The sequence below is a fragment of the Cyanistes caeruleus genome, chromosome 1, assembly GCF_971803275.1.
Source record: "Cyanistes caeruleus chromosome 1, bCyaCae1.hap1.1, whole genome shotgun sequence".
Classification (NCBI taxonomy): Eukaryota; Metazoa; Chordata; class Aves; order Passeriformes; family Paridae; genus Cyanistes; species Cyanistes caeruleus.
In genome coordinates, this window is record NC_141701.1 from 86,439,255 (window position 1) to 86,452,364 (window position 13,110).

General features: G+C 39.0%; 1 protein-coding gene and 1 long non-coding RNA gene across 17 annotated transcripts in view; both read left to right on the forward strand.

Moving 5' to 3' along the window:
• Positions 1-13,110, forward strand: part of FARS2 (phenylalanyl-tRNA synthetase 2, mitochondrial) — a 230,547-nt gene that overhangs the window by 99,987 nt on the left and 117,450 nt on the right. The gene's annotated exons all lie outside the window — the stretch shown is intronic.
• Positions 2,176-13,110, forward strand: part of LOC147655699 (uncharacterized) — a 28,487-nt gene continuing 17,552 nt past the window's right edge. The window contains exon 1 of the long non-coding RNA XR_015290190.1: positions 2,176-2,480. This is a non-coding gene — a long non-coding RNA (uncharacterized LOC147655699). The remainder of the gene's footprint in view (positions 2,481-13,110) is intronic.

Sequence of the window (13,110 nt, forward strand, 5' to 3'; positions counted from 1 at the left end):
TTATAAAATACAGCAGTGCTGTCCCATATTCTGAGTGGCTTTGTCATTGGCTACAACATAGAATCATATTTACAGGAATTGCCCAAGGGTCTTCCCCTGCTTGCTGCACCAGTACACTGAAAATAATGTTTAGTCTTGCTTTTTACCTAAGTCTTGAAAAGTTCATTTGAGGCTTTTACTTTCACTGACATTTGTAATATAAAATCCCTCAGGCTCCAAACTAATAGAAGTTTGAGGCTGTTGGGCTCTTAAGGAGCACGAAATCCTGTACTTTTTGTATTGATATGATAGTATTAGTGAAAAATACCCAGAGATCAGTCCTGGCATGTACACTGTGTTGTAAACCACTTGTAACTCTTCCTACCTTTGGGTTAAATGATTTCTATATTTTGTTATAGAAATATGTGTTTCGTTTGGGGGGTTTTATTGATCACTCATTTGTTTAGGTGATCTGCAAGGATACTGCATTGGCAGTCTGTTTGCTCCTGTAGACCAAAAATATTTGTAGAAGCTGCATTTAACAGGGGGAAGGTGGGAAAAATGTTATTTGTTTGTTTGTTTGTTTTCTCCTGCCAAAAAAATGTGTGAAGCTTATCTCCAGAGGTTTCAATCAAAAGAAAATTGGTATAGCCCTTCTAGGTTCATCCTTGAGATGTCCTTTTAAGAGGAGGGGAGGTTCTAAAATCCATTGATACTTCTGGCAGCTGAAAACTTAGTAAAAAAAAGATGTAGTGATTTTTAATTGAACTAAATGCATTGTCCTACACCAAAGAAGTTATTTGAACTTGCAGAAGCTAGGGCAATAAACAATGGCATGTTAATACATTTGTGGTGCAGCTACTCCTTGCTAGGTGCTTACCACAGTCTCAAGTGACAGATTCTCTGAGGATCTTACTGTAAAATAGATATATAAATAACCTGCTAACAGTATGCCATCCTCTAAAAAATCCAGAAAACTGGCTCATAGTGGCTTACAGTCATATTTATATGTGTTGACAGTGCATCTTTGGTAGTTTTTGAAGATAAGGTATTTAAGCCATCATTATGAGGAAACAAGGAAGAAGGATATGAGCAGTAAATTGACATATAACAAGCTGGCCATAATAAAGCCTGTCCAAACTAGTCTTTCCATATCTGTATTTCACCTTAGGCTTTGCTTCTGGCATTCAGCATCACTAAAAACTAGTCTTTGGTCACATTAATCTTTCAAACCTTTTAGTTGTTTGGGCAAGTTGAGGAATGGGGAGAAAATCTTCAAAAGCTTGGGTAAAAGCAGTACTGTAGGAGTTTGTCTTAAACCTGTTGCCTTTGATTCTTAATTTATCCACGAGCTTTTCCTTTAATAGAGAACATTTCTACAGAGGATGTTTTCTGTGGCAGCAGTAGTTAGCTGGGCTGGAGGCTCAGGCTACAGGGGACAAGAGGAATTCAAGATAGGAAGTACTGGGGGATTTTGGCAATTATTGTAGCATAGGAACACAATTTTTTCTAATTTAGCAAAGTTACCTGCAAGTGCCTCAATTTGAATTTTCACACAGTATAATATTAAACATGTGCTATTTTAAGCATGATTTAAAACTGTTCATCAAAGTGGGGGAAAAAAATAGCTGAAAATGTGGATTTATAATATTGGCATACAGACCATGCATTCTGTAAGAGGCAAGGAATATGTGCTTTCAAGAGCAGCAGCACTGAAAATATTGGGTAAGGATTAAAATATATCTTTCTGATCTTCTGTTATGTTGCCTGAATAAGTTCATATCCCTTTGAGGCAGCGTGCTGTAATTCCAGTAAATACTGTGTAATCTTTGGGTAGTGTCTTAGTGATTTCTTTCTCCTAAAACCTGTTGATACTCTTAATGAAAAGAGAGGTGGGATGGGGATTTTCTTCTGTTGCTGAAAGATCCCTCATGCCACCTTGGAATAGGACCAAGGTGGTTCCTGCCCTGAGGGTTTCAGGGACATTTCAGCTGAGGGCTCCAGTGGCATAGCCAAGTTCTGCTGGTTTGAAAGATCTCAGCTCCTTGTTTCCTGTCCATGACAGGTTTTTCCTTTCCTTCAGGCTGGTCCCTGGGAGGACCTGGGAGGCAGTAGGTGAACATTTTGTTAATGGGACCAGGCTGGTGGAGCTTGGTTAATGGCCAATCACCCACAAAAGCTGTGTTGGCAGACCCAGGGGGAAAATCAGGAGGCACCCTGTGCTTGAGGCACCTGCAGGGGAGAGGCAGGGATGGGTGACTGAGGAGCAGTGACCTTCTGCCCCAGCCACAGAGCAGAAGGGACACTCAGGCTCTGAGCCTGAGGCTCCCTGCCCAGCAGCCACACTGAGGGGTTGGAGGCTGGTGCTTGAGTATGGGCTTTTTTGGTGCTTCCTAGGGCCAGGGTGGTAGCTGAGGAGGGTCTGGGCACAGGATGAGGTGCATGAGGTGGGAATGGCTCCTGCACCCCTGGGGAACTTGCTCTAACTTCTGAGGCTAAAGGTTTGTATTTATGAGCTTAAATGTTCTTGACTTATTTATTTATTTTTCTTTTTTAGGTTGTTGTATGATTCTCCTGACCTTTCCTCTCTGTATGGCCACATAATAGCATGACATGACAGATAGCCAGCCTGGTTTCTAGAATTACTTGCTAGAGTTTCTGCCAGTGGTTTATTCTCTGTGCACATTGCTAAATGTTCTGCTTTTGCATCTTGGGCTCTTTGCAATCTTGCTTTAACCTTCATTTTGAGGAGAGGGATTTAAAAGTAGTGGTTGCAATGTCAGTATTTGTAATAACAGTTAGACTGTCTTTTAAGAAAGCTTCCACACTTGTATGTACAGCTTTTGTGCATCTCCACTACCACGCCCTCCTCTTCAGAACTGGCCCGTGACTTTGTTTCTCTGTCCTTGAGGTTTTTTCCTCTCCTTTTTTTCTGATGGCAGTTGTTCCTGATTTTTCTGTGCCAGAAAGCTGAGAAGAATCATCTTCTGCAGCACTATACTGCTTGTCAGCTCTTTCCAATCCTGAGTTTTAATGAACAGTTTAGCTCTTTGCCTTTGTGCTTCTACCTCTGCGGTTTTGCTGCTGTGCTGGATCTTTCCCTAGGTGAGCAAGGGAGTACTTGGCAGAAAGACAGGAGCTCTGTCTTTCCTGCCTAAATAATTCCCTCAGACTGCATTTATCCAACCCTCTCTTTCTCATCCTTTCTTTACCCTCCTAAGAAAGCTAAAGAGGAATGTTACATCCCTAGGCCCCTTTATACTCGTTTGTGTATCTGTATTATAACAGCAGTGCTTAGCACTTGCATAATCTTGTTCCTCTGCATAATCACTGTAATCATTTATGCATCTGTTTTGTAACATGAGTGGGTCAGATTCTGAGATGGAACAGGGCAGTTCTGTCTCTCCACTGCATTTACTGGTTCAGTTAGCACTCGTCATCACGCCTCAGTGTTTATTGTATGTAGTGTTTTATGTGTTAAAGCACAGGAGCCAAAGTCTTGAGGACTGCCTTTCATTCCTTTGATTTTTGTGGAGCTGTTTTCACACAAAATGTTGCCCAGATTTGGGAAGGGGTGACAGAGTAGGGGTGACACAGCTGGATCCAGGTTTGTTCTCTCTAATCATTTTAGGCAAGGTGAGCAGGTGGTGTTTATACTCGTGGTGAGGAAAGCTGAAATTACCTCCTGAGCCACAGATCATGGGATGCCTCGAGAGCCTGACTGTCCTCTGCTCGCCTCTTCAGACTCCTACTGCACTGCAGATAAGCCTGTGAGGCTTAAAGGCCCTCTTTCCTAATCTGAGGGTTGATAAACTACTGATAGAGGGAGCATTTCCTCACAGGTTTCTATATTAAGGAACCATTTCGATGCTGTCTGCAGCAAGCAGAGATTCTACGGAGACAGTGTGAGCAATGTGTGTGTTAAAGAGGTCAAAGAGCTGCATCATCTGTAGTCATTACTGCACAGCGCTGGGCGGGGAGCGCAGTGCCAGAGCTGGCACCCTGGAGGAGCAGCTCTGGGTGGAGCTCTTTTCCTCCTCCATCACTCTTTCCTTTTCTCAGTGTTGACCTAGTTTATTAATGTTAATTTTATTAGTGCATCTGCTTCATTTTTGTGATTATTAAATGCTTTTGGGGCTTCATAATTTGATTATTTCAGTGCCTTTCTTGATATAATTGAAGCTCGAATGAATGTAGCCTGAAAACATACTTTATTTTAACTTGATAAATCTTGTAGAGCTAAACCAATTTGTGTTAATCCTTTTTTTCTTTTTGCAACCTTGCGCTTATGTAATTTGTTTAGTGGTGAAATATTTTTTTTTCTTTTTTTTTTTACCCAGACTGCCTGAAACTGTGGTGTATCTCTCTCATAGTCTCTTTCTGTCTGAAAGTTTTAAACAGTTTATGTTTAGGGTCTTATGTAGTGTATCTCATCTCTGTCATAGGAGGCTAGTAATCTTATTGGGCTGACCCCATCCATTCATTTGCATCAACACCTCCTGCTGTGCTAGATTCTCTTATAGTATCTTTTATCTTTGTTCTTTCCCATTACAGCTCATCATTTCATCTCAGGTGCTGTGATGATTTCCTCATTCCCTGTCCGTGCCACAACTTTCATATCCTTTTGTTTTCTGCCGCATTTCTTTTTCTCCTCATCTTTCATTGCTGCTGTGAAACAGAATTGTTTTCCCATGGTACTGGGGGAAGGTTTCTAGTGGCAGAAAGGACAGCTTCAGATGCACCTCTCCATAAAAAAAGAAAAGATTGGAACTTCTGATGCTCATCTTGGTGCCTTGCTCAGCTTACTTGCTCTGAGCAGCATAGCAAGGTCTTTGTCTTTGGCCTTATGTGAGTCACACTTGCTCTCTGAGAAGGAAGCAAGAGGACTAATGCATAGCTTCCCTCCTTTGGGGTGCTGGTGGTGTGCAGGCAGTGCCCATGTCTTCTCCAGAGCATAGTGGGAGGGAAATGAAATGGAGATTGGTGAGTGCTTCCCCAAAGAGGTCCAAGGGTCTCCCCATTACCCAGGAGCCACAGGGGATCAATACCTCTTGGGTTAAAAGGCCTGAAACTGATGCTGGCTCACCATGAAGCAACTTAAGAAGTTCTTTCAACCCTTGAGCAAACTCTTGCTGTCCTAAGGTTTAGTCCTAAAAAGGTAATGGCTCATTTTAATATGCCTGTCTTTGTTTCAGCATCTCTAATAATGGCTTTGTAATAGTGTAACTGTCTTGTTTGTGGTATATACCTCTTCATAAATAATTGGAATAATTATATTGCAGTTAGAAAGGATTTAAATCACAGGTCAGCTCAGTGTCTATTTTGATATTTTCAATAGTAGCTTTCAGAGTTTTATAGACCTATGACTTGGTGGAATAATGTAGATTACTCTAAAATATGCTGTAGACCTTTTTCCACTGGGAAACTGAGAAAACCTGACTGCTGGCTAGACAAGGATAGGCAATAGAAGTGAAGGACTTGAAGGAATGCCAAGCATGTTCTGATGCCCTGGACAATGTCCATTACTACTTTCGAACCAGTGCAGTGTGTCTCTGCAAGGCACAAAGCTGTAGTGTCCAGTCACCTGTGCCTTGGCTTTTGTCTTTTTCATTGTCTGTGTAATCAAAACTTGATGGTGTTTGTTTACTTTCCTTAGTGTGAATTCAAGCACTAGAGGAGTAACAGTTTGTTATGGTGTAAAAAGGACTTGTAACCCTGCCAGAGATTTTCTGTAATTAAAAATTAAATTGGAAATATCAACACCTTTCCTGTTTGTTATACTGATTCCTCTCAATTTTCTAATAAATAACAGGGTTTTGACAAATAAGAGCCAGGGGAGTCAGTGGTTCAGGGGATTAATAATTCAGTCCAGAGCCTTTCACCCTCAGGTTGCCAGTCTGCACCTGACCCAGATAGGTAGTGACCAGAAAACGCTGTATGGGTGCTCTTTAGTGACCTGTGTGAAATGCGTTTATATTTGCAGGCTGGGCGTATCACCAGTCCCCTGGGAACAATTGGCAGTGATTGATATAGCCGTTGTGTTTTCCTCAGGGAGGCTAAAACCAAATTAAGCTTTTTCTTGCCCCAAAACCAGAGGGATGCTGGAAGCTGTCCTCATGTCCATCTCGGATGTATGGACTCTTGACAATATGCAGGGGGTCCTGGTAAAGGGAGTTGGTTGGCCAAATACCTTTAATTGATATTATTGGTACATATCAAATATGTTCAGAAACAATCTCTGATGCAGAACAATTAGAAAACATTCTACATTAAGCTTTACCAGGTAGAGAACTTCCATCATGACCTTACTTACTTTGGTAATATGATCTAAAATTTAATGGAAAAAGATTTGAAAATGCTTTAAGCTAGTATTAAACTAGTAGAATGTACAGGTGGGTAGTGTATATGAATGTCTAATGCTCAAACCTTTTACAGCTTCCTGGATTGATGCTTTTCATTTTAAGATACAGCTGCTGAAATACCAGTTTGAACAAACTCATATTAGTTCTCTCTCAAAATACTTTCTAAAAATCTTTGTGAAATTAAGTGATTGCATTTCCAGGACAAAGAAATATTTTTCTTCTTCAGTTTAAGAGGAAACATTCGGCATAAGTGCTGCTAAGCATTCCCTACACGGTATGTGTGGTGTGTGGCACCTAGGAAGCAAGTAGGGGAAAATGCTATTTCTGATTACCTCAAGAAAGGATTTTTTTCCCATAAAAAAGCAGTTTTTAAGTGGTGGTTTCTGTACAGTGGTTTCTCTTCATGGCAGAGATATTTTAGACAGTTGGCGGAGGTGATAGGCTGTCCGTGGTAAAATGGACCATTCAGTCTGTGTTGGTGAAGTAGATGGTGATAGTGTCTTACAGAGATGCTACTTGTGCTTTCATCTTCTGCAACAAGATTTGTAAAACAGTAAGAGGAAGTCACATAGGAAAAGTGGGAGACTCAATCCAGCCATGTTACGTAAATCAGGATTTCAATGATAGGTGGACTCTTTTTGCTTGGCAAGAACTGAACACTTAAATCCTAGTGGAGAGGGATAGACTTGATATTTTGTACAGCTTGAACTTCCTGTATGTCCTGTAACAGTGTTATTTGGTATTTGTGTGTTCTGTGGAAAACCAGACAGAAAAGGCTACACTGGATTGTAAATTTGCAAAGATAACAGTCAGATTGCACCTGTTGCAATGCCCGAGTAGATTTTGAATCCTAACAAATGGGATTGGAATTTTCCTGTGTAGGTAGAAAGAGGAGAGAAAATATCTCTTAATTATCTCTCTAAAATAAAGATTAAAAATATTAGAATGATGAGGGCAAGGAACTGTGGGTTTTTTTCTTCATAATCTTAATATGCCATATTGCAGTGTAATTCTACTTCTGCCAGTTGAAAGCTTATTAAGCTGCTATCATAGTAAATAGGTTATTAACATTGAAAATGAATGTCATCAGTATCATTGAAAATTCTTTCAATTCCCCTAATATCTCTTAAATGTTCAGTATAATGTCCCAATCTGTCTGTTTTGATCTGAGAAATTATTTGTCCTTAAAAAAAATTCAGAAAACTCTTTTTCATAATTTACATTTTTCATTTCCCAAGAATAGAGAATTTGAGTATTTGAATGAAGTATTTAGAAGTCTGTCCACCCTATAATTTGTTTGACATTGCTTCATTTGGAATCAAATTGCTTTTCTTCTTTGTATTTCCCCATATCTTGCTGAAGTTGACTCCAGTTTAGAAATAATATGCCTAATTACCGTAGCTTCATTTTCAAAAAACAAATTTGCTATTTTTCTGATATTTTTAATGGGGTTGTAAGAAGTTAAAACTACTGTCAGGATAGGATCCAGAAATTCTTGTGCTCTTGATGAAGAAGATAGTCATACTTAGGAGCAGAGGGATCAAAGATGATCTTGGATGCAGCTATTTAATTTGCATGCTTGAAAATGAAGAGTAATTCTCCTGAAATTTATGGGTTTTAATCCTCAGCAGAAACAGTTCCAAAGCAACAAGCTGAATGTAAATCATTGAATGCTTAGCTTTTTAATTTGACTTGTTTTTGAAATATTTATTTTAGAACTTTTTTCTACCTTTCCAGGCAGACAAATCATCAAAGCTACAGAAACAAGCAAAGAGGTTGTTTGTATAATCCTTTCAGATCTTTTAACTCTCTAAGTAAAAGTTTTGTTTGTTTTTGTTGTAGATTGCTCATTGTGGCTATGTTTTAGCAGCATTGAAACTTTTGAAAAGAATATGTCAGTTGCATGGGGAGAAATGCAAAATGGCAAAAGAATAAAGTAGAAGATAATGCTGCAAAAATGACATTTTCTTCGTACTATACTGACCTTTTTTGAAGTGCACTATCTTTAAAAGACACAAATAGTACTTTGATTTGCAGCTCACCTAAGTGATGGCAGCTTCCATATCCTCTGTCCTCTCACAACTTACTCAGTAATTTTTAGCTTATGCACAAGAGTTAACTTTCACAAAAGTGAAAATCATTATTTATGAAATAGCACAAAAACCATAACAGTGCTGTGGGTGAAGACTCAGAAAGTCTATAGCTTTTTAATGTGATTTTAGGTCATTTAGGGCAAATTGTCCTGAGGTATTTGAGTGTCATGATGCTCTGTGTCTAATGGGAGTTGCTTCCCTGGTGCTGCAGGAGCTGTTCTGCTCCTGTAAAGGGAGGGAAGTTTGCTTCTTAGGCACTTCTAAAAAGTGAAAGATGATGGAGCACCAAGCGATGAATGGCCCTTGGTGGACTGTCAAGTAGCACATAGAAGGGCCTCACCACCCTTATGGAGCACATGTTATATTACTTTATGACTCAATTCTTCATCTGTAAAATGGGATTAAGAATGCTTCTTTCATCTATTTAGGCTCTAACCTCCTCGGAGTGCTTAGAGTTTGTTAATGGAGTACTCGGGAAGATGGGCCTGCAGTCCCATATGAGACATCCTTTTCCACCAGGCCATTGCAGTAATAAAGACAATCAGAAGCACCTGCAGTATCTGGATTTTCTTGAACAGTTTTTAGCAAAGCATATGTTGCATTTGCTTTATATGGTCTGAGTGCTGGAGCAGCAGAGAATGCAATGTCTGGACTCACTTGAGAGCCATTTAACATTCTTTTAAAAGCTTCCTCAAGCAACTAACTTGCACTGTCCCACATGTGTGCTTAAATTGTCTTTTCTTGGGAAAGTATTCCAGTGACAGGCCTTTGGAAAGAGGGAAGAGGCTGTTGTTTCAGCCACTGCATTGAAATGCTGTCTGTGATGTGATCTGGAGTAGCTTCAGAGCTCTTGTTGTGTTTTTGTGTTATGCTTTTTGCTCCCCTCTCTACTTGCCAGGTGTGCAATTTAGCCAGCTCTGTTTTCAGAACCTCAATTCAGTGCAGAAAACTGTGGCGCTGCTGGTTCCTTATTTCAAAACCTAAAGAGCTGAGTGTGCATTTAATACTGCATTTAATATAGATTTCATGTTGTTCATTTTTAAGATATGTCAGTTTTTCAGAATTTGCTCACTACTGCAGCCTGGTACTAAAAACTTTTGTTTTGAATTTTTAGTGTTTGGAGGAAACCAGTCAATTCAAGCTTACTGCATGGGTCAGACAGCTGCTTCTGGCTCTACTTGCCTCTCTTGAAGCATTGCAAGTTGTAGTCAAAGACATCACAGATGATGCCAATTTAAAAACATGCTTTAAAATGTTAGGCGTGGGTTAGTTTTCTTTGGTTCTGTTTCGAAGCCATATCTTCAGACTGTGACAAGAGTTAAACATCACTTTTTAAACCTCTGAAAGCTGTAGATTCTCGTGTCAGAATCTGGGAGAAAAAAACCAAGCCAGCTAAATATGGACTGACTTGGTGAAACTAAGTGAGCTGACATCATGGAAAGACATTTTCTGTATTTCTGGTTTAGAAATTTGAAACAACTTAATCCTTAACCTCCTGAAGTGTTGTTAGATCTGGGATCTATTCATCCTAGACCCTTTACTTCTTGAAAGTAAAATTCGAGCTCTGAAATAAAAATTATTTCAGAGTAAAACTAAAAGGAGTAAAACTAGAGGTGTATACATGAAACTGCCTGTACATGCTTCAAGATGTGTTTTAGCATGAGTCCTGCATTCAGAATTGTCATACTGGGCTATGGTTATAGTAATAAAAGGAGAATAAATATATTGTTTAGGAGGATTTATGAAGCAGGCTTCCTTGAGCTTCCAGGGAAAAATAAGAGTTTGGGACTGACCCTGCGCGCTTCACTCCCGTTTTTGTAATTAATGGGATTTCACTCCCATTACACAACTCCAGTAAAAATGAGACAGTGTAGTAGGTGCAAGTTTCAGTTTTCCAGATGGTGTGTTTTATAAAGTGTTACCACAGGCTAAAGAAGTTACCTTTGTAATGCCGAAGAACTAGAGTTCTTTGCCCCTACTGAAGAGCCCACATATAGTATTTATAAATCATAACTAAATTCAGGAAATGGTGAAAAGGGAAACTGGATTCTAATGGCCATGCCTAATTTTTGAAAGGTTTTCGTTAATAAAATAATCAGAACATGTAAAGCAGACTGTTCCAGAAGGTCCTCCTGAATGTGAACCAGAGTGATACAACTCAGTGTTTCCTAGCTGCTTTTCAGTCAGCTTCTTGAGAAATGGTAAATGAGCAGAAAACAATGCTGGAGGAATTAGCACTTCAGGGTCTCCTTTCATTCATCAAAGAGATGCATTTTCAAGCTTAGTATAGTTTCACACATGCTACCATCAGCAAAATCATTACTTTAAGAGGTTTCTAAGTTAGTAGAGAATTAAGAGGGTATGATCTGAAACTCCAAAGACAATCATAAAAGACGTTGAATATTTCCTTTGATCTCCTTTTTTGTTTTCCATAGGTCCTTCAGTAAAGGTATGAATTGTTGACTATAACCAAAACAAGGCATAGTTTTCTGAAGCAGTAAGTTCCTTGCCAGAACAAACCATCAGCTTTAGGAGTATGGGAGAAATCTTGTTCTGACACCAAAAAATGAAGTAGAGTTGTCAGCCAGAATTGAGTTTGCTTTATTGTTTCATTTATTTACAGTTCTGCTTCTTCCTATTCCAGTTTCTATGTTTACCTAACAAGAATAGATTGTTCTCTTTATTGATCCTTGTATTTTTATCTCTCCTGATTGCTGCATGAATTGATCAAGTAACAGTTCCAAGCAGCTTATTCTTCAGAGTGGGCTAGCATGCTTTTGGGGCATTGACTTGGTCCAGCTCAAGTTGTGGTTATTTCATGACTTGGTAGACTTGGTCACACTGCTGGGGCTAATTCAGGATATTAATACATGATGCAACATTTGTGGAGAAAAAGCTCCAGCTTTCTCTTTGGAGATATTAAAAGCCCAACTGTATGACATCGTTCCGAGTAACCTGCTCTAAACCCTGACCTGGTTTGAGCAGGAAGGGTTTAACCAGACAATCTCCAGAGGTCTCTTCCCACTGTAGCCATTCTGTGAAGGAGATGCTATCAGGTAATAAAGGATACCTAATAGTTTTCACTCAGGAATGTGTGAACTAAGAAGGAATCTACAAGTCCTGCATGTATGATTTGTCTGCTCACAGGGGTGCTCTTTAGGGCTTACTTGCACTCTGAAATTTTTTGGCATTCTGCGTCTGACTGAATCTTAGATTGAGTCTTTGTTTCAGGCTTGGAAGTGGACTGACTGTAAGGTGTTTGACCACCATCCTCAATTGTGTAAGACATATTTCTGGAGATAAAGATAGGTGATACTAGCAGGAGAAAAGTTGGTAATGTCAAGGAGGGGAAAAAAAAGGACAAGAAAAATGAAGGATGACCTACTTCTCTACCAATCCTTGAAAGGACCTTAGTGGAATGATGGCCCCCATTGTGGCAATTAATTTGTAGTAACTATTAAGGGTTAAAATTTTAATAGGGATAACAGATAGTTGTTCAAAGTAAGCAATCACTCCAGCACAGTTTTATCTACATAAGTAAAAATTATAATCATCTATTACAACAAATAGAGTAAATTCTAAGGGTTAGCAGTTCTTTTACTCCAAAATTATAGTTCCTGGCATCAGGAAGATGTTTTTTCTGTATGTACTGAGGAATACTTAGGAAAACCTGTTGTAGTATTAGTACATAGCTGTCAGAGGGAGTGCAAGTGGATTTGGACCTTCAAATGATAGGTCTCATCATTTCTATCCAATCAAGAAGTAATTTAAACGTCGCTTTATCGGGGCTAGAAATACAGCAGGCAAGTCAGTTAAGACAGCATGAAAATGTTTTGGATACATTGTTCTTAACTCTTGGAGAAGGCAACACATTATGGATATTTGGTGGGAAAGAGACATTGATGCTAGTTGATGCTAGTTAATTCTTTTTTCCCCTTATCTTCCTATTCCGTAGCTTGCCATACTTCAGTATTCAGTGCTCTTAGTTACATATGCTTAATTAAAAAAACAGTTTCTAATTAATTCTGAAATTAATGTTGCTCATCAGGCAGTTTGTTTCAGAGATTGTTGAAGGATCAGCTATACTGTTTCTCAGTCAATGCCCAAAATTTACAGAGCTGTTTCTTTTGCATTTTTAATTTTTTTTTTTTTTATTCCAGTTATATAATGCTAATTAAGGCTGTTTTTAGTAACCATGTTCCAAAAATGGAACAGACTGCACGAAGTGGGACAAGAGTATTTGGAAATTTAGAACACTTTTAGAAGTTCAAAAGTAAGACTGTATTAGGAAAGTCAGGTTGAAACAACAAATTACTGGCTGTGCTCTCGGTGCTTAAGAGCAGCTTTGTTGAGTAAAGCTAAGAGGCAAAATGTATATTTAAAGAATGTATGCTTTTGTACTTTTTTCCTACTGAAAAAAAGGCTTTGTATTCTCAACAAAGGATTTTATTTTGCAGGCTACACTCTTTAACAGTCTCTGTTCTCTGCTGCTTGAAGTTTCAGATTATCTTAAGAGCTGGCCATCTTTGAAATCTGACCTGGCTAACCTTTTTCTGTAAAATGCAGTAGTACTAACCAATCAGAAAAAAAAAAAGAGATGCTTTCAAAATTTGGCACCATTGATTGACAGTACTGATGTTGTGTGACAGTTTTGTAAGGATGGTAGAATAGTGAAA